Here is a 23544-nt window from a genome sequence, read left to right on the forward strand (position 1 = left end):
TAAAGATATCAGTACAGAAGATTCAAATACAACATGTAAAGGAAGTCATCCACATTAGGGTGCTGCATTTCTCCAATTTCTGTATCAGATTTTGCTTTTATAAACAATTCTTGTACGTGAGAAGTTGCTGTACCTCTTCACTGCTCTGCAGTACCATAGTATGAACAGATAATTTGACATGCAAAATAGAGTTGCATCTCCTCTAACATCTGTACTTGCCTTTAGGACTTATCTAGTCGAATATTTGGATTCGTTGATAAAAGAAAATTTCAAGTGATTGATTATATTTCACTTTCTCTGAAGCGCAAACATTTTGGGAAATAATGCCTTCCCTTTAAATAAAACTTCACTTTGCTTTCTTTTCAGGGTCTTAACTTTGCTGTGTATTGAAATTACTTATTAACATAAATGAGGTTAAGGAGAAATGGGCCTAGCCCTCTATTCTTGCCACCAAGCCCACCAGGTTTCTTCAGAAATCTATAATGAATTTGAGTCCATAACAACAAACTCTTGCTGTGTGTATAAAAACAGGTATTTGTTGAAACTGGTCCTTTTCCAGGAAATATTCAGTGAATTACCAATTTAAAGTCAGCAAGCAAGTGAAAGCCAATCTTACTTGTACAATTCTGATTAATTCTTCTCATAACCACAGCTACTAATTTTGACTGCAGCCTGTATGCTGTTAAACCGGATGAGATACAATACAGCCCCACTAGTAAAAAGGCCTGCTCTTGATCATCATTGCACTGCAACTGATTTTGGCCCCAGCTCCACAGGTTTTCCCCCAGAAATGAGTGACTATCCTCGGACTGCCAAAACTATTTGTATGCTATTACTCCTGATGCCTACTGCCTCTGTAAAAGACCATAAACTGAAGACTTAGCAGAAATCAGTAAAGGGATCAGCACAGAGAACCACAATTGCTAGTGCATTCTCCACTGCTGGAGAGGTGCAAGGCCCAGTCTTTTCTGTTGTACAGAGCAGCAATAGTCTTTGCACCAAGAGCAATCACTTAGGAACACTACATTTAGTATATAAAGACAGCATTTAAATGTAGCAACCCAGCCAGACAAGGCTGACACAGTACTGCCTGCACAGAACTTACTGAAATGGCAGCTGAGTATTCCAGCAGAAGCGGAAGGGTTAATCAGAAATCTTGTATAAATCACATTTTGCAGGAATTGCTCTGTTACAACAGATTGCACAGCACTACTTTCCTCCATTCTTTCTGATACCAGCACCCTAGGCAAACTTTCTAATTAGAGCAGCAGATGTATGCAGTGCCATGTCTCTGTGAAGTTATTATACCCAAACCAAATTTTGTCACTAGCAGCCAATAATTCATTTGTCTACTAAGGGCTTGAAGTGGCCATATCAATTATTTAAAAACATACCAAGAAGAGGAATCCATTTGATATCTTCTGGGAAGCACAGTTATAAAACAGCGTATGCTCAAATTTCATCCACAATATCATCTTTTAAAAAATACAATATTACTAAATTAAGGCTTAGTGCATTAGGCCATTAGAACTTGAGTGATTCATGACAGCATAACTATCTTGCTTATCATTTGTGCTTTAATTTATGGAGTACTAAGAAAAAACAAAGCAATTTGCAAAACTGAAACTCGTCCAAAAAATGCTTGTAGTAATTTCTCCTGAAAAGTGATTTCACTGTAAGTGCTATGCTGGTAAGAAAATGCTTCCTATCAATAATTAAAGTATAATGAAAGTTTAATGTGTCAGAAGACATCCTCAAAAAAGGGCTACAAAGAAGAAAGTTTTTCATTCAGACTCTCCACATTTTAAAAGTAACAATAACATCCTCCTTTAAGAAACATTTTAAATAAACTATTTAATGAAATATATGGCAATTCAAAGCACACCAGAAACCATAACAACAGAGAAAATTAACACAATTCTGACAGAAGCTCCAGAGGTCTGCGCACTGCCAAGAATCCTTAAATGCCAGGACTGGCCATGAAGGATATGGATTGCTACCACACAGAAAGATTGCGTGCAAAAAGTGATAGTGAGAGAGCAATAAAGAAGGCAACTTTTGTACAAATTTAGGTGGATTTCAAGAGCCTTAATTCTCTAAGACATCCAGCCACTGACTCCTATGGATGCTACAAGTCAAAGGTTTTATCTGGTGCCCATCACGGGCAAATCTGCAGTCTCTCCTTTGGTGTCAATTTCTTCCTCATCCATCCAGGCACACAAGTGAAGAAAACTTTTAGAAACTACAAGGGATGTTCCAAAAGCAGTGCCTCCTACTTTGTCACCTTAGCCCATGACATGAGGCATGGATGTTGTGGTATAGCAGTTGAACCTTTCCACCAATAGTCTATTTTGTTACTCTGACAAAGATGGTAACAGAGAGGAAGTCTGACAAAATGGCATCTATCATGGAAGTACAAATGAAACAAACGAGGTGTGTGAAGGACTGGATCCTGGCTCCACCCTTTCCAGTCACTCAGGTGCATTGCATACACCTGAGCTCTCCTAGGTTGGCCACACCTTCCTACCAGGTACTCAGTCACTGTTTCAAGCTGTAAATTACACTTCTGCTACATGGTGACTACATTGAAAAAGTGTTTTGTAACTAAGAATTTGCTCCATCAAGTAGTGTCATTGTGTTCTTTGCATCTGTAGTAGTTCATGTGGAAATAAATAGAAGACATTACTTTTGGAGCAACTACGCAGATTGTGTTTTGAGCTCTTCAGCTGTATAATCAAAGAATATTAGGCTGTTATAATCACAAAACAAACAAGAGAGTTAGGCAAAGTAGACTATGATAACAAAAGAGAATAAATGGACGGCTTACCCTTATCCTGGGCTCACCCACAAAACACCAGCAGAGGCAATCTCCAGAAGAGATCCTTCCCCACTGGTAGCCAGCTCTTAAATAGGTCTAGGAGCACAGGAGAATTGCCTTCACCTGTGCTCCTCTGGCTGACTCATGGCTTGCCTCAGGTGATCAATCAGAGGTTCAGACCGTGACTCAGCAGTTCCCATACATCAGCCCTACTGCAAATTTTGGTTCATACTGGTGAATGGATACAAAAGTTAATGCAGACAAGAAAGAAGCAAGAAACAGGCTGTCATAAGCCTTCAAGCAGAAGAGTCTGAAAATATCAGTTATTCTGTGTACTGATGTAAAATATCCACATCTAATACTCACAGAGACAGAAGGCATGCAGAACTTTCAGAGAAGTCCTGAGAATAAAATCATTTTTAGTATCAACAGAAGTTCAGGACAGAAGGATATTAGAAAGATTTTCCAAGAGGCCTGCATTTTCAGCCAGATGATCCTATTGCTTCCTCACTCTCATTACTACTGATCTCCACTGTTTTCATACAATATGAAAACATTTATGCTAGCAGGCAGAAGGATCATCCAAGCTCAGGATTGCCAAGTTGGCCTTCGGCAGCATCCCTCAGGAGAAATCCCTCTGCAGCTAAGGAGGCACCTCCACCACTGCTCACAAACCAGCATTGTGAGTGAGATTTCACACAATGTTTCAAAATAATAAGCACGCCCAAGAGTAGAAAGCTAACCCTAAAAGCACTCATGTAGGCCTAAACAAGGCTACTGAAAGTTGAAGCCAGGACATCTGAAGGTCACCCTGCTTCCTAAAACAGTTGTTACAAACACAATCATAATGCAAACTCTGTACAGTTTGGAATGAATGTTGGTTTCAGCATGAGGTCACCAACTTTGCATCCGAGATGTCTGTTGTAAAAATAACTGAATTTACCGTAACCTGATGAATGAAATAAACCTCTGAATAAACATTTTTTTATAGTTTCCATCTACTCTTCTGCATATAACACTGATGTGATATCTTAGGTAGTCTGGATTGGTGAGACTATGTTAAAAAGTTCCCTCATTCATGATGACAAACACTAAATTTGGATTAAACTCTTGGTCAGTTTCCCTAGCTCCTCTTCTGTAATGGACAGAGGTCAGACTGAACTCGTCTGTATTCACTGTGCACATCAGTTGCCCGTAACTGCTAGTACTATTTTAAACTGCTCAGTAAATTCAGAACCACCTCCAACAGGATCTCTGTTTAGCAGGCTCTGGTACACAAGTACAGTTGGTAACAGAGTTGGAGCAATTAAGTCTGGAAGCTTCTGAATAAACAACCTTTACTACATAGGAGTTCAACATGCCATCACAGGCCACAGCTGGTATTTCCCAGTTCTTGCACTCATCCAATTTTATCGTTACTTAGAATCATTGAATCATTACAGTTGGGAAAGACCACAGATCATCTAGTCTGGGGGCATCCGACCTTTTGGCTTGCATGAGCCACACTGATTGAAAAGGAATTGTCTAGGGAGGAATTGACAAAGGTTGCTCCAAAAGTAATGCCTCCTACTTATTTCCATGGAAACTACCCCTGCTACAAAGAACATAATGACACTACTGAAATAAGCGCATTCTCAGCTACAAAACAATACTCTTCAATACAGTCACCACTATTAGCTATGCATTTTCAAAAGCAATGAACAAGAACCTACATAACACATTTACAAATATCTGCATCAGAGGAGGAGACCCGCTGTTGCTATTGCCACTGCTGAAACTCACCACCTCACTGCACTCACGTGTTTGCAAGTATAGATTAATGTCAATGGATGCATTTTCTTCCACATGAAGGAATTCAAAGACGCATCCTTACTTCATATGCACTTCCATAGCAGACATCATTTTATCAGTCTGCCCCTCTGCTGCCATCTGTCACATGGCAACAAAATATAATCGAATATTGGTGGGAACGTCCAACTTCTGCTATACTACCATCATGGGCCAACATCACAAAACAGGAGGCATTGCTTTCAGAGTAGTCCTCTTAAAGTATATAATATAGTTGTACAATCAATGAATATTAAGATGTTACAGTTATGAAATAAACAAGAGCTTGGCAAAGCAGATTACGATAGCAAAAAGAGAATAGACAGACAGCTTACCCCTATCCTGGGCTCACTCACAAAACTCCAACAGAGCAGATTTCCAGAAGAGATCCTTCCCCCACAGCTCTTAAATGGGTCCAGAAGAGCTGGAGCCTGGCTCCACCCCTTCCGGCAGCACAGGTCAATTGCCTTCACCTGTGCTCCTGTGGCTGACTCATTGTTCACCTCAGGTGATCAATCAGAGGTTCAGGCTGTGAATCAGCAGTTCCCATACAATAGTTAACATAACAAAGCTTATTAATTGTTAATGTTATATTTTTTAATTATTATTAAAACATACCAAAAAAAAAAAAAAAAAAAAAAAAAAAAGGAGCAACAAAACCATCAAACTATTGGGATATGTGACCTTGTCTTTGTTAAACTGATGTCTCCGTCTGGTTTGATGGCGGTGGTTGCAATTCATAGTGAGTTCTCAAGGCATTCATCAGAGATTTTTGATGAAATTTTACTCTTCCTGTGCTTCATCCTTGAAAATAATTGTTCACAAATGCACGTATGACCAAAAAGTGGTGACATAAATAAGGCATGACTGTGAAGTGAGAGATATTTCTCTCTGTTAAGATAGAGCTTAAAAGTCTTGTAAAGAAATATCAAATTTTCATGTTGAAAATAAACATGTTTCTTTTAAAAACTGTCACATAACGTATTTATGTTGATTGAAAATGGAGTTGCAAATAAAACAAAAAAATGATTTTTTTTGCAATCTTGAAGCCTAGTCTAAATCCTTTTATCAAACGGATAGCAGGACTGCATAATTTTCACTATTCACAGGACTGTGTTTAGTCAATTTATCAAAATCCATTAACTTATTTACCATAATATGGAGCACTGCACCATGCTCTCCCCATGCCCTGGTTTCATCCCAGACAGGGTTAGTAGCTCAACAATGTTTAGCTGTGCTGAGTGATGACTGTGCACCTGGGCCAGGCCAGGTGGTTCAGCAGTGAAGAGCTGCTGCCATGATGGCACACAGCAGGTGGCATGGTGCAATGAGAGGTGTCTTGGACCACATACAGCCTGCAAGCTGTGGTTGGACGTGCCTGATCTAGTCCAACCGGCAAACCATCTCCACCATGCCCAGTAAACCATGTCCCTCAATGCCACTTTCACATATTTCTTGAACACCTCCAGGGACAGTGATCACCACCTCCCTGATCAGCCTGTCAACTGAAATCTGATATTCAAACTGAGTAAACTTTGGGCTACATCAGCTCAGTACACTCCCCAAAAGCTTGAAATCTCTCATTTTATTTTCTTAGCTCCATTAACCCAGCACATTTTGCTCTGACTTTTATTCCTTCATATGTTCCATCCTGATTTGTGGAGCACCTAAAATTTTCTAAAGGAGTTGAGAATTCCTCTGTAGCCATTATAAACTTATTAATAAACAAATTGACTTTCTTGAGTTATTTTGCAAGCCTTGAAAAAGTAATGCATGAACAACCAGAGAGGTGCTGACCGCAGTTTTCAAATTCTTCTGACAGGACCTCATTGAAGACTCCAGACAGGCTCTATGCTGTCCTAGGAAACGCAAAGATCTTACAGTGTTTTTGTCATATTTCCCAAGTGTTGTTTTGCTTTGCTCACACTGTTGTTCTGGGTTTTTTTCTGCTGCTGTTCTTATGCACTGATTCTTACCATAGTAACAGCATGTGGGAAAAATAAAATAAAATTCAAAAACTATCCAAAGCATCCTATGAAAACAGGTCACACAGTGTTGTGAAATATCAGCCAGATTAACAGTTCATTTTCTAATCCAATTTTTTTTTTTTTTTTTTTTTTTTTAAATAACCACCACAGAAACAACAACTCTGAAAACTGCTGCATTCTTTTCAACCTGCAAAAATATTTCACTTTTCTGAACAGAGGCACTGCAAAGGACACCAGGCTACATCCTTCTGAGCCCAACTGTTCTGCAGGCACATGCTGATAATTTACTCTCCAACACAGATCTTGAATCTCTTCCATGCCCAGGTCTGCAGGACTGTTATGACTCAGAGCATACTCCTACTCAAATGAGAAACTGAACTGCAGCCCCATTAGGTTAAACAGGACAAATCCAGGGAGTGAAGTTATTTACCTGCCTATGTATACATAAATCTTACTGCTCTAATAAGATCCTTTTTGATGAACAGGACATCTACACCAGGAGGAAAGGTAGCTCATTACTAATTGACGAAGATCTTGCAGATAAGATGCCTAAAGTCATTCCGCCAGCAAGGCAAATATGAACGGGCACAGGGGAAAGCAGAAAGGAGGGAGCATCTGGTGCTGGGCAGCTCATATGAGTTACAGTTCCAGCTGCTGCAGGACTTCACTTTGCTTATTCTAGTATTGCTGCAGCATTTATAAATATTACAGTAAATACTTTTCCATGTTTAGTAAGTAACAGAACTATGTCTTTTACCAATCAAGGTGACACAACGCTAATGACAAGGAATAGAAATAGGTTGCTCCAAAAGCAATGCCTCCTATTTATTTCCATGGAAACTACAACCGACATGAAGAACACAATAACACTATTCAACAGAGCAAATTCTCAGCTACAGAACACTCTTTTTCAGTCACCACCATTAGGTACACTTTTCTTGCCAGCAATGAACAAGAGCTCATAAAAATCTCACCAGCAGAGGTGACCCACTGTCACTGTTGCCACTGCTGAAATGCACCACCCACCTCCTCACTGTGCTCACACCCACTGTTTGGTCTCCATCAGTGATCAGCATGCATTGGTGAATTTCAGCAAGTGCAATTTTTTTATGCACGGAGTGTGTGTTTCCATGTCAGATGCCATTTTGTCAAACTTCCCCTCTGCTGACACCTGTCCCACTGCAATAAAATATAACCCATTATGGGCAGGAAGGTTCAACCTCTACTGCAGCGCCACCAACATCTGCCTGTGATGTCATGGGCCAACATAAAAAAAATGGGAGGCATTACTTCTGGAGCAGCCCTTGTAGTAAGATGCTGGTTTTCTATCACTGGTAGGTTTTTTGTTGTTGTTTTTATTTTATTTTAACGACATATAGAATACCAATCCACTTATATAGCATAGTATTGAATAAAATGGTTTGCATACTTGAACTTGATAAAGACAGGCACAGTCATATAAATCTGATTAGAGAGTATACACCTTTGTCTGTGAAACATTAGTTAAAATGATTTATGCATTAGGGAAATGACTTTAAAGTTGCAAATGATTTAAAAGCTTCAGTATCATGACTTCTTTGTTTTTAAGAAAATAAAGAGCAAATTGAAAATATTAAGAACTAATGCTCCTCACTTTTCAAAATAAAACCATTTCAATTAAATTCCTGAGATCTAAAAAGGTCATCCGCTTGCACTTGCCATCTTCTGCTTACATTATACTTCAGGGAATGGAAATAAAATGTACGTATCCCTTTTCTCAGTAACTTTAAAATTAGGAAATGGGTCCAGAATCAAAACTTACTATACTAATTTCCGTAACAAAATACAAGCAGTAAATCCACATGAAACCCAAGGCATTCTTGATTAAGACTGTTGGGCAGTCTGATAATGGCTACCTCCTATGTGTAAGATTAACGTTTAGAATATTGGGTCTGTTTATAAGTGTCAAAGAGTCCACTTTCAGCAACTGAAATTTAATCCAACAGAGAAATAGAGTTTATTCAAACTATAAACAAAGGTTGCTTCTGCCTTACTAAAACTATTTATAGTAAGAAAACAGAAGCAAGCCAAATGGAAATGAGTCTGCAAAAACCCTGTAGAGCACGATGCACCTGAAGACAAAACCTACCCCGAAGGAAAAATGTGAGTTAACGCCTGGCACATCACACTCTGAAGGTCAATACCAAAGACTGCTAGGAATCAGCTCATGGTGTGAACTAGGAACACAATGAAAACCTTCTTGTGTCTACCTCCAAATATTATCTATCTTCCACAATAGCTTAGGACTCCTAACCAGAACTAAACTCTGTTACACAAGAATTTTGTTTTTTAAGGAGCAGAACTGCTCTATTCTTTGAGGTATTAAGCACAGTGCAGAAAACACCACTGAAGCTGAAGTACAAGATTAGATTGAGAACAAAGTAATATAAGCAGGCCATGGTCATATTTAAGGAGAAATGAAACCAGAGGTCTGAAAAAGCCTCCAAATTTGTAGTGCAGGAACTAAATAATCCCGAAGTAGTTGTAAGGAAGAGTCTGATCAGTACATGAAAGGAATTATATTTGATATCTTGGCTGTAAGAGCAAGAGACTGAACTGGATAACCCAGAAGAATCAGTCATATCTTCTTATGAGTATGCAATTCTCCATAGGTATACTTAAAGGGAGATAAAGTAGCATTTTTAAAATGTTATGAAAAAACACCAGAACTCACAGATGATCAAAGTAAAATCTAAGATCATCAAACTAGCACTTGTGATTTCTTGGAATTTTAAAATATTTTATTTAAACAAGTTAGCTAAGTTTTTACCATGCATCTTTTATTTTAGTCTAGACAGCATGGCATCATCTGTCAGCATCTTATTTCTTATAGCTCTGGGTGCTGTTCTTTTTCAACTCTCTCCTTCAAAGAGCAGAATTCATAGTGTGATTGCATGTGTATTTGTGCATAATCTAACTGTCCCACTTAATATTTAAAAAGTCATAAAAATGATGGTCAATAAGATCTAAGTGCTTTCTTATTTCATTTATTATAAAAAAATATTCTAATCTCTCGCTGTTTTTCTATGATGGTACTTTATTCTGATTTCCTTTTTATTTTTCCACAATTTTTTTTTCCCCAGAGAAATGTGAAGCATTTTACCACTGTTACCCTAACCAGACTCCCTTCTAAATCATTTCCAACTCTGAATCTCATGAGGACTTTTAGATCAAGAACACAGTTTCGTGACCATCCTCAATCAATATTATGCTGCCCATCCTCAAGTCCCCCAATTCTTTATCTTCAAGGAGCCACATGTTGAGATGAGCAGTTAGTCAGCTGGACTAAAGAGCTGATCTGGATTAATTTTTCTTTCTGCTTACCATCAATTGCAGAGGGGCGGGAATGCAGAGTGTGCAAGACTCCCTTTCCAGCAGTAGCAAGAATTCAGAACAGGTGTTCAAGGCCAGGTTCGATGGGGCCCTGGGCAGCCTGGTCTAGTATTACATATGGAGGTTGGTGGCCCTGCCTGCAGCAGGGGTGTTGGAGCTTGATGATCCTTGAAGTCCCTTCCAACCCAAGCCACTCTATGATTCTGATTCTATGAACTCAAGCTGATCTTTATATTATACTTCAAGTGAAGTGTACAGCCCCTTCTCACTAGACACAAGCAAAATCTGAGTCTGCTTGTAAATCAGAAGTTGCTGTTTAGATTTTGGCCTTAAAGATCTAGCCTGAGCTTGTCTTTGCAATATGCACAGGAAAGATCTCAGAGGAGTAGATGATCCCATATTATCCATATGGCACTACAAATTTTACTTCCAGAAAGAAGAAACTGCAAAATCCCCCACTTCCCAGGTTCTTCTTCATTTCCTGGCAGGAAGTCTCTGCCAACCCTTATCCCCAGAACGCTCGTGAAGGAGCTGATCCCCACTAAAAGAAGGGTAAAAAGCCTTAAAACTAACCTGATAGCTAAGAACATTCAAATCGACGCTTCTTCCCTAGTCTACACATCACAACTACTCCTGAAAGCTAATTATAAAAGGTAATGGAACCGAGCCTGCTAGAACACAAGAAGCATTGGACAATGCTCTCAGACAAATGGTCTGATTTTTAGATGGTCCTGGGTGGAGCCAGGAATTGGACTTGATGATCCTTATGGGTCCCTTCCAACTCAGGATAGTCTATGCTTTTATGATAAATTCTCCTGTTTCCTCACATTTTGTTTTTATTGCTTAAAATTTTACACAGGTAGTACAAAACCCAAAGGGGTTTGCTGTGATGACTCATTAGTTGATGTCTGTAATATCTAAGATATGGAATTATTACTTATGAAGTATTCATCCGCTTCTAGATTTCATAAAGTATTTTTACCAGGTAAAAATACAAATAAAGAAAAAAAAAATTCTTGCATATAGGTGGACATTGGAAAGCTTATGGCTAAAGCCTTAGATTTGCACAATCATGCATAGTTAATACTTTTAGAGTGTTCTTATAACTAACCGTGTTTTTTATTTAGACTGTGAATTTCAGACAGTACGTTCAATTTATTTCATACTGCCACATTAATTGAGCAGTGAGACACTGCTGAAATTCGGTAATATTGCCAAGGAATCTTAGCCTATGCGGGGTGCTTGGAACAGATGCATCTCATACAAGATAAGCTTCTCTGAGATAATAATGGCAATACTTCACACTTTCCACGTTGTCACTGTTCTGTGAGCCTGTTTCTGGAGTTTCTCACTTAGGGAAGCACTGAAACTGAGGAACATGACCAGGAACTGCTGCACACAGCCTTAACTATACTAATCCATCTTAAGTCTGTGCAGATCGGCAGTTAATGAGAGGTTTGTTGGGGCCACAAGAGCTCCCAAAGCACAGACCAAACTTCAGCAATGGTTAAGCTGAAGATGAGCTCTAATTTTGAATTTCCATATTTTTCTAGAGTAAATCTACTCCTCCATTCATTATTTAATCTAGGATGCATAAATCTTTTCAAAAGTTACACAAATAAAACAGGACACACCTGTCCACTGATATTATAACAAGAGCAGGGACCATAAACTTTCCTGTCTAAATACAAATATTACAGTTGCAAAGTTCTCCCTTACAGCTCTTGTGAAGTCAGTCTCTACTGGGTTAGATGCATTTCATTAGGATTCTCATTGCCACCATGAGATTCTGTCATACATAAGAACAGCCCCTTAGTGTCAAGGAAGTTTAGACATACTCTATGGCCATGTGTTGACTTCTTTTGAAGAAAGACTGATTTTTTTTTGTTTCTTTTCTTCATAAATTTTCTAAGCCCACCTCAGGGTCCTATTTATTTCCCAGCTGATGCTCCCTGCCATTCAACATACTGCCATCAAATATTGGTGCATCTCAACCTAAATTACTGAAGTAGCCATCACAATCTAAAGGTGCTGCCCCAAACTTGTATGGCTGGCTTGTAGACATGATCTACACTGAACTCACCCAGATGAAAAAAAAGCAATTGTAGGACAGATAAGGGAACTGAACTGTAATGTCTATTTTATTCTACTGGAGCTCAATCCAACTGCTTTAATTTGCTCAAAGTTTTTGTACTTTCTCTATGGGAGCTCCAGATGAGTCATTATAAAAGCCACTGTTGTATGCAAAGTGCTAGTAAGTTTTAAAAAGACCTTGTCACTATATATGTCATTTATATTAATCAAAGCATGCTAACAACCAGTCATTAAGGGGATTGAGTTCTCATCATACCTCAGCAGCCTACTCTAAAACTTCATTATGAAACGGAACTTCTTTTTTAAAAGCACACAGAAAAGACTGTTTAAAATTAATAATAGCAAACCTTTCTTGCAACTATTTTTATGCAGACTAAGAGACAGATGTTAATCAAATAAGGTGTAGTCAAGAACCAAAGACCCTCCCCCAAAACGAGAAAAAAGTAAGAATTTTATCTTTCATTTACAGAAGATAAGCTTTTTTCTACCTTATAGTTTATCAACTGCCCACAGTATTTAAATATATTTGCCACGTAGATGAGAAAGTCATAGATGTTGCAAGGTAAACAGATTAAACACTTGGATTCATGAATCCTATTAGAGACACTGTTCGTCAGCAGAAATCAAGATTGCGTTATGTATTTTTTCCCATAAACAAAGTTTGCATTTTGTTACTGGTCTCACTGCAGTGCTTGGATAGCCACTTCAGCTGCCAACATGGAGCCATGACAGTGGTCCCTATTGGAGAAACTGACCACATCCCACCTCACCCAGGAATTCATCGGGCTGCCACAAAGAGGTCAACACCGGTCAAGGGAACGCCACCCCTGTGTCATTTTGAAAAGATCATTCCCTTTGATTATGCTTAAAAATGTGATTCCTGCCGTAAAGCATGAAATTTCATAGTCATGTCAAATTTTTTGCTGTCCTTCATCTGGCTGGGGCTGAGCGAATGGGAGAAGCTGTTACATTCTGTTATTCCAGAAGGGGAACAATATTTTCTGCCCTCCTGAAAACTCTCTACAGAAGGCAAGTAGGGTACAATAGCGATATATAAATACATGGAAAACTGGTGTAAATAGAACTACAGAGATGAAACATTGTCTCTGGAGCCTCATCTCTGCAATTACTTTCCACTGACCTCCTACAAACAGTTGTCATCAGAGAGCCAGAGAACTGCACTAGCTCTACTACACTGTAATTAAAACTTCCATATCTACTGTAATACAGAGGAAAAAACAAGCAGATCACAGAATGCAAACTGAGACAGGAGTTTCACTGCTGCTAAGGGTGAGGAAGCCACTTGCTACTTAGCCTTGGAGGATACAGCTACTCCAACACCAGGATTAAACTCCCTGGTTTCCCCAAGAGCCAGCCTCTTCTCCTCGCCATGCACCTCCTCATCACTGACACTCATCCACATCCACCAAGGCTGGGAACAAAGCTGAAGATAGCGCAGATCCGCACTTGATGTTTCAGTTATGCACAGCTCCCAGAAGTACAATACTAATTTTCTTCCATGTGCAAGCAAGTGCAGCACAAAAATATATATACATATGTATTAGTTTATTATGAAAACTGTATTTCCAGCAGACAAAATGCAAATAAAAAAATCAGGTTCGCATAAAGTAACCTCATTCAGTTAAACGTCTTAAAATTACAAGTACTCAGTTTGAAACACATAGTACCACTTAAATCTAGTGAAGATGATGGGATTTATGGAGAAAAACAGAGTAATTTGCTTTCAGATGAATAATGCTACTGCTCTTTAACATATATGTGATTGTAGTCTCCGTGGTCATAGATAAGACTACAGCATCCCCCCCCTCAAAATCCTAAACAATACTATGGTGGTTTTCATTTCCTTGATAAAAAATTAAGAAAATCCAATACAGTAATAGCTTCCTCAGTAAATATGTCTGACTGTAATGGCAATTTTGTCCTGCAATGAATTGCTACTAAAATGAAGGGGTAGTTGTGAGTTAGGATAGGACCAAACACACTCTTCAGTTGTGGAAGACCCACATCCATGTGATGGAAACTCCTTGACCAAGCATTTTAGGATGACACTGCAGAATAATAAAGTGTGATAACAGAAGGAAATAATTGGCTAACAAAGCAGTAGAGACAAGCACCACATTACTTTTATAACAATAAACTACACAAAGTCAGAGTGACTTCTGAACTCTCTTCCCATTACTTTGCTTACAGCAGTTCACACTTTATAGGGCACGTTTCAAGAGCATGAAAAGCTTAAGAGGTGAATAACTGCAGGCTTTATCTAAGGCTCAAAACATAAATTAAAGACAAGTTTCATCACAGGTCACAGACGATACAATGATCTGAGTGTTGCTGTGCTGCCATTCATGTCAGTGGGAACAGCCACCAGATCAAACTCCATGTTAACCTTGCTTTAGTATTTTTGTATCGAGCTGAAAGACCTTTTGTATTTCAGCTGTTATGATAAAGGAACACATTAACCAGTCTTTTTCTTTTTCCTTTTTTTTTTTCTTTTTTTTTTCTTTCCCCTTTTTCAACATCAACAATTAACAAACACTACATAAAGAACTTAGTGTGAAGCCAATGCTGATTGGTTACCAACAGCTAACTAGTACCAAGGGAACTCTGCTGAAAATCCCAAGATAAAAACAATGCAAAAGTTTTCCATCTACCAACAAATTTTAGTGTCAAAAATAATGCATTTTCCTAAACAGGTACTAAGTGCACCCAGTGTAAAATCTAAATAAAATAACACATTACAGATCTGTTCAACTGTATCCCTTAGAAATATCCTAAATCCTGCTGTACTGAGGTAAAAAATCCTGACAACTGCTGTCTTCATGTAACTGCTGGTAACTTCAGCAGGAGTTGTGAGTTCACCCTCCTCTGGATTAAACAAACAGGCACGACTCCCATCAGCGAACACGAGATCTCCTCTGCCACATGTGATATTACCAGCAAACTCTATCAAATAGTAAAAATCACACCACAGTGCTTACCAACACAATGTTTAGCCAGTAGCTGGGATTCAGCAGACCAGTGGCTGACAAGCCAATGTGCATCACCCTTATTTATGTATATAAGAAGCTGCTGCACCGGGCTGTTTTCTTCTCTTTCCCTATGCAAAGGGCATCAGGTGTTCCTTCCCTCACTGATACTCAGCACTCAGAATGGCACAACGCACTTGGAGCACATTTCCTGTTTTTGCAACACCAGCCAGTGCCAGCAGAACAAAAACCCCAAGGCAAATCAGTGTAAATTATTTTAATGTCGTCTAATAAGAAGGAGAAACGGTGAGTCTTGAGAGCTTAAGACCTATCCTGTGACTGCCCATTTTTGTTGAACATCATCTATGCAGTGTGTGGAAGGTGATGTTACTGGGATTGCATTAACTAGACAGAGAACAGAGCTGTTCCTGTATCCAGACAGGTAACAACAACCTTTTTATTTCATTTGTCAACTTTCAGGTTGCAAAAATGATCCAACCTGTTAGAAAATTAGGTACACAAGGTGCTCCTTCATGCAGTTTGGATCCAGTAGATCTCCTAATACACTCAAGTTTCACAGTCAGACGTGTCATCTTTTTGAGCTCCAAGTGTTGGAACTGTGCACCACTGTGTAGCCTGTTTGCCTTCCAAGTTCATTACCAAAATCACTTGCTTGTTGTGAAACAAGCAATGGAGACAGGAAAAATCCCTGAAAAAGAGCTAGGGGGCCATTATTTTGCTTTATATCAAATGACACTTTGCAAATGGCACCCTGCAAGTTATGCCTCAACTCATCGTTAAAATGCAACTAAAATCTATATCATCCCACTTCATGCACATAGGTGAAATATAGAGTTGAAAGCACACTAAAAGACTGGGGAAAAAAAATCCATGAAACAAATAAGTTACTTGATTGCCTCTGAATAATAGATTGCTCCCCAGCAGTTTCCAAACAGAGGGGTTTACTGCAGGAACACATTTCTGTTGTCAGTGGGAACAGTTAGCTGCGCAGCTGAGGGAGGGAAAACAGCCTGAAACAACTTCGGGATTGGAAAGTAAACCTGTTTGCAGAGATGCTGCTGGCTGCCCACAGCCACAATGCTTCACCTCTCCTTTAACAATACTAATAAGTGATGGCAAGTGATCTCTCAGCTCTGATCACAACACTCTCTTACCCTGGAATAGCACTGAGGACCGGGAACACTCCGATCTCCCTCAGCCCCGGAGTTGCTTCTCCAGGCACTGCCCTGCTGGGGAGGAAGCACTGGTAGCCAGCACTTCGCGGGTGCTATAAGGATCCACAGGGAGATATCCTGGAGCACGAGGCACTGAACTCTACCGGAGCTCTGTGCTTTCTGCATTCCTGACCAATTCCTCTACACAGCTCCTGCCGTGCTGCCCGCTCTGTGTGCAGTGGGGAAGCTTCATCCCTCACCATCCCAGAAACACAAAATAACAGAGGCACTTCACACACAGGCGCGCACTCAGACACACGTGCACGCTCACACTCTCCCCCCCGACATCACATGCAATTCCTTCCAAGTCCCCTGCAAATTGCTTAAAGACGGAAACCAAGCTCTCTCACACACACCAAATAAAAAAGAAAGAACGAAAGAAAACCAAACGCAGAAAGGAGGAGGGAGTGGGGGGAGGGCAGGAGGGGGCAAAGGAGAAAACGAGCAGTTTTCCTGGTTTTGTTTTTCCTCTTTTTTTTTTTTTTTTTTTTGCTTTTTTGCTTTTCTTTTTTTTCCTTCCCGGGTGTTGCTGTGGCTTCCAAGCATGCAGTGCTAAAGAAGAGTGGTTCCCCACTTCCATCAGCTAGCTACATCCTCGGGATAAAGGGAGCAGTCCGGGAGGATGCTGAGGCTGCAGAAGGGAAATAGGGCTCTGCCAACACGCCTGGCTCCCGTGAAATCCTCTCCTCCTCATCCCCTCCTCCCTAAAACCTGCCTTCAAGGGAGAAAAGAAAGAAAGAAAAACAAACAAACAAAAAAAAAAAAAGCGAAAACCAAAAACAAAAATTAAAAAAAAAAAAAAACAACACACAAGGAAAAAGTGATGAAAAGACACAACTCACCTTAACAAGGGGTGTTGGATGGGGTCAGAGAGGAGGAAGGGTATATAAAAAGATCTATTTTTAGCAGAGGTTGTGATAGTACTGAAACACACAGACACAGGGTTTGGAAGCAGGGAGAAGAGTATAAAAAACAAGGGGAAGAGAAATTATCGAGAAGGTGCAAGTCAGTCTGGCAGGAGAAAGGAGAATCCCCAAGGAAAAAAAAAAAAAAAAGAAAAAAAAAAAAAAAGAAGAAAAAGAAAAAAGAAAAACCACGAAAAGGTAGCCGCCACCGAATGCCAGGAGGAGCAGGAGGGAGAGCGTGGCGGTGCCGGGGTTTTGTTTTGTTTCTCTTCCTGGGGGCGGGCGGAGGCGGCGGCGGGGCGGGGGTCACGCTGTCTGCGGGGGGCCCCTGGCTGCCTCCCCGCGGGGCTGCGGGCTGCTGGGGTTCGGGCTTCGCTCCTCGCCCTGCTCCGGCGGCTGCGGCGGGCGCGGCGCTCCCGCTGCCGGCTGGGGCTCTGCAGCCGCGTTCACGCCGACGCCGTCGCTCCTCGGCCACCCCCGCGCCCGCGCTCCCGCCGCCGCCCGCGGGCGCCCCCCGCCGCCCGCCGCTGCGGGCCGGGGCCGGGGCGCGGGCGGGGGCGGAGCGGAGCGGCCGGAGCCGCGCCCGCGGGCGGGGGCTCCACGGGGACGGAGCGGAGCCGGCGGTGGAAGCCGGGATTTCCCGGCGGGTTGCGGAGCCCCCCGGACTTGGGGCACGGGAGCTCGGGGTGGCAGCAGGGCGTGGGCAGAGGGCGTTATGAGGGCTGAGGACGCGTAAGCTTCGCTTGACATCGTTGAGGAAAGCAGCAGCAGCGAGCCGGGGGACTGAGAACCGGACTTTAATTAAAAGTAGCGAAACTGTGCAAGGCCTTCCATTAATAAAGCAGCGTGGTACACGGGAGCAGCAGCGGAACGGCGTTGGTGTGTGATCCAAATGGAAGCTGCTTGCTATTCTTTACTCAGAGGGAGGTGAGGCACTGACACAGCCTGCCCAGAGGAGCTGTGGATGCCCCATCCCTGGAAACATTTTGGCCAGGTTGGATGGGACCCTGAGGTGCCTGATCTGGTGAGTGGCAGCCTTGCCCATGGCAAGGAGTTGGGACTGTATGATCTTAGAGATTCCTTCCGATCCAAACCATTCTATGGTTTTCTTGTCTCGGAGGGTCACACCTGCCTGAAACAGCTGGCCAAATCCAGCCAACATTGAGATGCTACAGAAGCAAGCTTTTACCAATCTTATCGTCTCCAGAAATACATCTGTAACTAAAAAGACATCCAGCAAAGTTGCTTTTGAACATGTAACTACAACACCTTTAGAAACCTTTCTACAATTTTTATCTAAATTGAGAGTGATGGGAAAAGCACATGGAGAATCTAAAGGCAGGTGAACAAACAGGCTTTAAAAAAGTATTTTATTTCTATCCACAGAGCTATTAACAATGGTGAGCAAACATGTCTGTTTGTGACTTGTGGTTTTGAATTGGCGCTGTCCCATAAGCGGTGAGAGCAAATGCAGGCCAAGCTGTTGGATCCACAACATGCAACTGGTACACAAGCTGTGCTTCGACAGCACTGTTACATTGAGATAAGCAGGAGCATGTGTAGTAAATAGCAGAAGGATCTTCTCCACGATGCACACTGATGCTGAGGAAGGGAATCACCAAAATGAGCAGTGTTAGGTGGCACCTGGCAGCCAACACAGGCTTCCTGAGAAAGAGCAATGAGTGCAGGGCTACCTAATGGCTGGACATAAGTACCACTTAAATCCCTGGCACCAGCAGGGAGGAGTGCTGGAGTGTGGGAGCCTCACGGGCAGGCTGCAGGCGGCCCACCTGAGCATGCCCTGATGGCCCTAGGCTGCCTGCTGCTTAGCAGGGGCAGGAGCACCAGCTCGGTGCTGGCTGAGGCACAGGAACAGGCCAATTGCCTGGAACCCAACTGCTGGCTGGGGCTGGAGCCTCCTCGTTAAATGAATCATTCATTAGGCAGAAAAAGGCATACTGAGGACCAAACAACAACTTCATTATTCTGTATTTCAACCCTTTTTCCTCCTCCGAAGAAAGAATTGCTTCCCACACAGCTACAGCAGAGGATCTGAAGGAATAATGAGCTTTCTGAATCGCTCATGTGAAGCAGAAATAAAACAAGAGGAAGGAGCTCCCAGTGTGTCTCTCTGTTCTCGCAGAACTCAGAGGAAGAGCCCTTCTGTTTCAGTGTGGGCTCGGCCAGCCGCTTCCTTCTCCAGTTCTTTTTCCCCTTCCTTCTGAACCAAACTGTTCAGCAGTCTTGTGACTAAACCCAGGAGTTCACAGATTAGGATCTTGTCTCTTTATTTAAATCAAATGTGTACAAAATGATGCATAGCCACACAAAGGGGAGCAAAGATTGGAAATAAACTCTGTGCTGCTGGAAACCTTGATTTCTGCAATAAATAAGTCGAGGAGATGTTTTATACATTAAAGTGGGGGTAATGTTTTATACATTATGTTATTAAATATTTTCTTTAATTTCAGTTCAATTTCAAAAAACTGCATCTCACTTTACATGTATTTACATGAGTTCTCACTGGCTTCCAATATTTATGAAAGCTTCCTTGATCATTTTGCACTGTTGCAGGAACACTAATTTACTGTACAAAAGAAATACCTTCAGTATACAGTGATCCTCCTGCTCCACTCTGCCCTGGTGAGGCCACATTTAGACTACTGTGTCCAGTTCTGGGCTCCCCAGTTCAAAAAAGACAGTAATCTTCTTAGAAGGAGTCCAGTGAAGGGCCATAAGCATTGTAAAGGGCCTGGAGCATCTCTCCGTATGAGGAAAGGCTGAGTAACCTGGGTCTGTTCAGTCTGGGGAAAAGAATACTGAGGGGCGGTGTCTGATAAAAGTTTATAAATATCTAAAGAGCAGTTGGAAGAAAATGGATGAGGTCAGGCTCTTGGTGGTGCATAGTGATAGGACGAGCAGAAATAACCTAAAACTTGAATATAGGAAGTTCCATACTAACACGAGGAAGAACTTCTTTATGCAGCACTGGAACAGGTGCCCAGAGAGGCTGTGAAGTTTCCTTCTATGGAGATATTCAAGACCCGTCTGGACACCTACCTATGCGCCCTATTGTAGGGAACCTGCTTTAGCAGGGGGGTTGGAATCGATGATCTCTTGAGGTCTCTTCCAACCCCTGCAGTTCTGTGATTCTGTGATCCTTATGGGCCCCTTCAGTGATTCTATGATTATGGTGTTGGCCCCTTTGACTTTGCCAAAGTTGTACAGACGATGATTTTCAGTTTCACTTCTCTAGGACAAAAAGACAAAACAACACCTTTGATGAATGGTTTTGATGAATGGCTTGGATTCTGAAAAGCACTGTCACCGGTGCTATTCAGAAACACCTGAACACAAAACACTTTTACGTGAGCATATCTATTTTAAACATACATTTCAGTTGCCATGTCATAGGATATTCATATTTGACATCTGATTTACAAGCATAACTTGGCACTCAAGTCATCTGCATGCTGAGGAGCAGTCAATTTTGTAGTCTGAACATAACATTTAAATGGGTGGAAATCACGACAAGGCTTAAAACAGTAGTTTTTTATTATATAAAAAAACACTTGTATAAATCCTTTTTCCAGAAGTTAGTATACATACATTATCAATAATTATCTAAATTGCTCAAAAAGCAAAGTCAGAAAGATTATTGAGAGAACCAGACACAGCATATAAACTGACGTAAATAAAAACATGCTCACACATTGTTATATTGCTTCACTTGCTTCTGCTGCTGCAGGCAGCTAACGCTGGGAAGCTTTTCTCCATCTTTCACTCAAGCCATCCAGAGGAAGACAAACTTTGTGCTTGGTTCATTACAAGATCAAATATGCTGGCAGTGCAGCAGAGTAATCTTGGAGGCAGACATAAAAACTTTGGTTTGGGTAAAATATTGAATGCTCTCAGACTGCCGAGAGGTATGAACCACGTCACCTGGAGCTTGCCAGTTGTATTTCTAACAGTGCTGCCACAGACGTAGGGCAGATCCAGCCAAAGAATGGTCTGCTTCCCTCCCAGCTACTGGGGGTGGCTGCAGATCTCCACCTGTGCTTGGTACGTTCCCCAGAGCATGGAGCAGGACGTGCACCTCTGTCTTCCCCTAGGTAGGGATGCAATGAAGAAATTCTCTTCATATCACCGAGTGCTGATTGAATGGTGTGTTATTGGCCTCTATGAAGGAGACATTACTTGTCTTTCTGTCTCACTAGCAAAGCATGCAGATGCTGTTTATAGTAACAAAAGCTAGAAAATTGATTTCAGGCCAATAAGGAGATGGTTATAATAGTATAATCCTATATGAATTGGGATATAAATGTATTTACTGTTTCAACATATATGAGATGCTCTGATGTTTAATAAGACTTTTTTTTTGTTTCAACTGGAAATCATTAAGTCCACGAGTCATGTCCAAGCTGTTGGGAGTTCACTGACAACTTCACAGACTGAGGACATTTTGGAGCATTTTCACAGAACCTGACCATTTTATCCATTGATAATGTATATCACATACATCCATTTTATACTGACTCTGAAAATTAAGATGAAGTCTGAGCAATAAGTAGCACTTTGAGATGTCTGGGAAATCTTCAGAGATGACAGACATGCTTATTGCTTTACGCTGTGCCTTTTCAGAAATGATCTGGTTATTTATTGCTGGGTAAACCAAGTGCAGCCATATTGCTATATTTTCTATTACACAAATGTGATGCAAACACAGGTTCTGAGGGTTTTGATAGTACAATTTACTGCATTTGTGAAAGGAGATTTTTCACAAATAAATAATGTTACAGTTCCAAAGCTGTGACGGAAAAAAAAAATTAGAACTGCCTTTTGGATTGAAAAAATGTCAACTCTAAAATGAAATATTTTGGACTAGTTGACCAACATGAACTGTTATGATCCTACATAGATAGATATGCTAGTATTTTTGTATTTTTTTTGCCAGTTGTTATCAAGAACTTATTTTAATATATTTTATTATAGTAGCCATCATATCTTTAACTTGTTATACATTCTTGATACTGTATGACATTGAATGAATTGTGTTTGCTAGTTGATTGCAATTTGATGCAATTGACAGGAATTTTAAACATCTAACTAAATACTAATAAAAACATGACATGCATCATGATTTTTCCTCCTCTAAAATTATCGGCATTATGGTAGATCTGGAAACAGTTATACATACCAATCTGAATTAACGTTAATCAGGCTAATATGTGCACTTGCAAGCAAATCTTTTGTTCCAGGCTGATGCAGAGCAGCTGAGCTGGAAACCAGGCAGACAACTGATGGAGTTATGGAGGGAAATCCCTTTTCCTTCAGCTGAAAAGTAGCTATTATACTAAGTTCCCTATTAATATGTGAGTTTGCACCCTCTGTCAGAGGAAATGCCTACTGTGTTCATTAGTTCAGAGTCACAGCTTTTAACAACTGCTGCTCAGAGTATTAAGGATTACTTGTGATATCTTGGCTTGAAAGGGGTTTTATTGAGGACATCATACTTAACATTATCAACATTCAATTCTGTTGAGGCCATTTAAGTACTCTGTCTTTTCTGGGATAAACTGGTAAATATGCATCTCTACAGGACAGCAATGAGCACTTTTTTTTCTTTCCAATTAATTACTTTGTGTAACTTTGAATAACCCCATCAGACCATTCCTTGCACCCTTCCAAGGATATCATGTAGGCCAGGATGAAAGGACTTCTGCCAAAGCTGTGTTACTTCAGTTTTGTTTGCCTTTTGTCACAAACTTGCTGGAAGTTATGCCAAGTGATTTGCCTCCCACCACTGAATACACCTCCTTTAGAAAACAATCAGCAAGTTCTTAAAATGGGTTCAGTAGCTTCTGAAGTTACAGCTGGATTTTAAAAATTGAGCATGCTTCTTATTTTGGCACTTGGTACTATACAAAATGCTGACCTCTACAAGCTCTTTCTCATGCATTAGAATGACACTAGCTCTTCCCTCTTGCTATTAGTTTATTTATTAAACTTCAGTAGGCTATCTGTTCAGACTCATTGATAATTCTTATTTGACCAAGAAGATTACTGACAGGTTCATCAATTTTAAGAGGACACCAGAATGGTTTTCTCATTCGACTGTCAGTCCGTGTTCTTCATTTGTCAGAAAAAAAAGGCTAACCTCAGTCTTCATTTGTCAAGTCTGTCTTTGCCATCATCTACATTGGGTTGGAGATCACAAGGCATCTCTACTTATAGCAAATACATTGTGGACAGTAAGAATAAGATGTGAAAGACACATACAGTAGCTCATAGCACGTGCTACAGGACACAACTTTCAGG

The 23544-nt window shown here is 40.8% G+C and overlaps 1 protein-coding gene across 6 annotated transcripts in view; it reads right to left on the minus strand.

Moving 5' to 3' along the window:
* LOC125691354 (poly(rC)-binding protein 3-like) overlaps positions 1-17616 on the minus strand; it is a 470720-nt gene extending 453104 nt beyond the window's left edge. The window contains exon 1 of one of the 6 annotated variants that reach the window (XM_048940627.1): positions 17164-17609. The gene's annotated coding sequence lies outside the window, so the exon portion shown is untranslated. Of the gene's footprint in view, positions 1-17163 lie in introns of all 6 variants that reach the window. The other 5 variants (XM_048940628.1, XM_048940629.1, XM_048940626.1 and 2 more) reach the window with 5 other exon arrangements.
* Between the last annotated feature and the right edge of the window lie 5928 nt (positions 17617-23544).

The sequence above is a fragment of the Lagopus muta genome, chromosome 3 (genome assembly GCF_023343835.1).
Source record: "Lagopus muta isolate bLagMut1 chromosome 3, bLagMut1 primary, whole genome shotgun sequence".
NCBI classification, from domain to species: Eukaryota; Metazoa; Chordata; class Aves; order Galliformes; family Phasianidae; genus Lagopus; species Lagopus muta.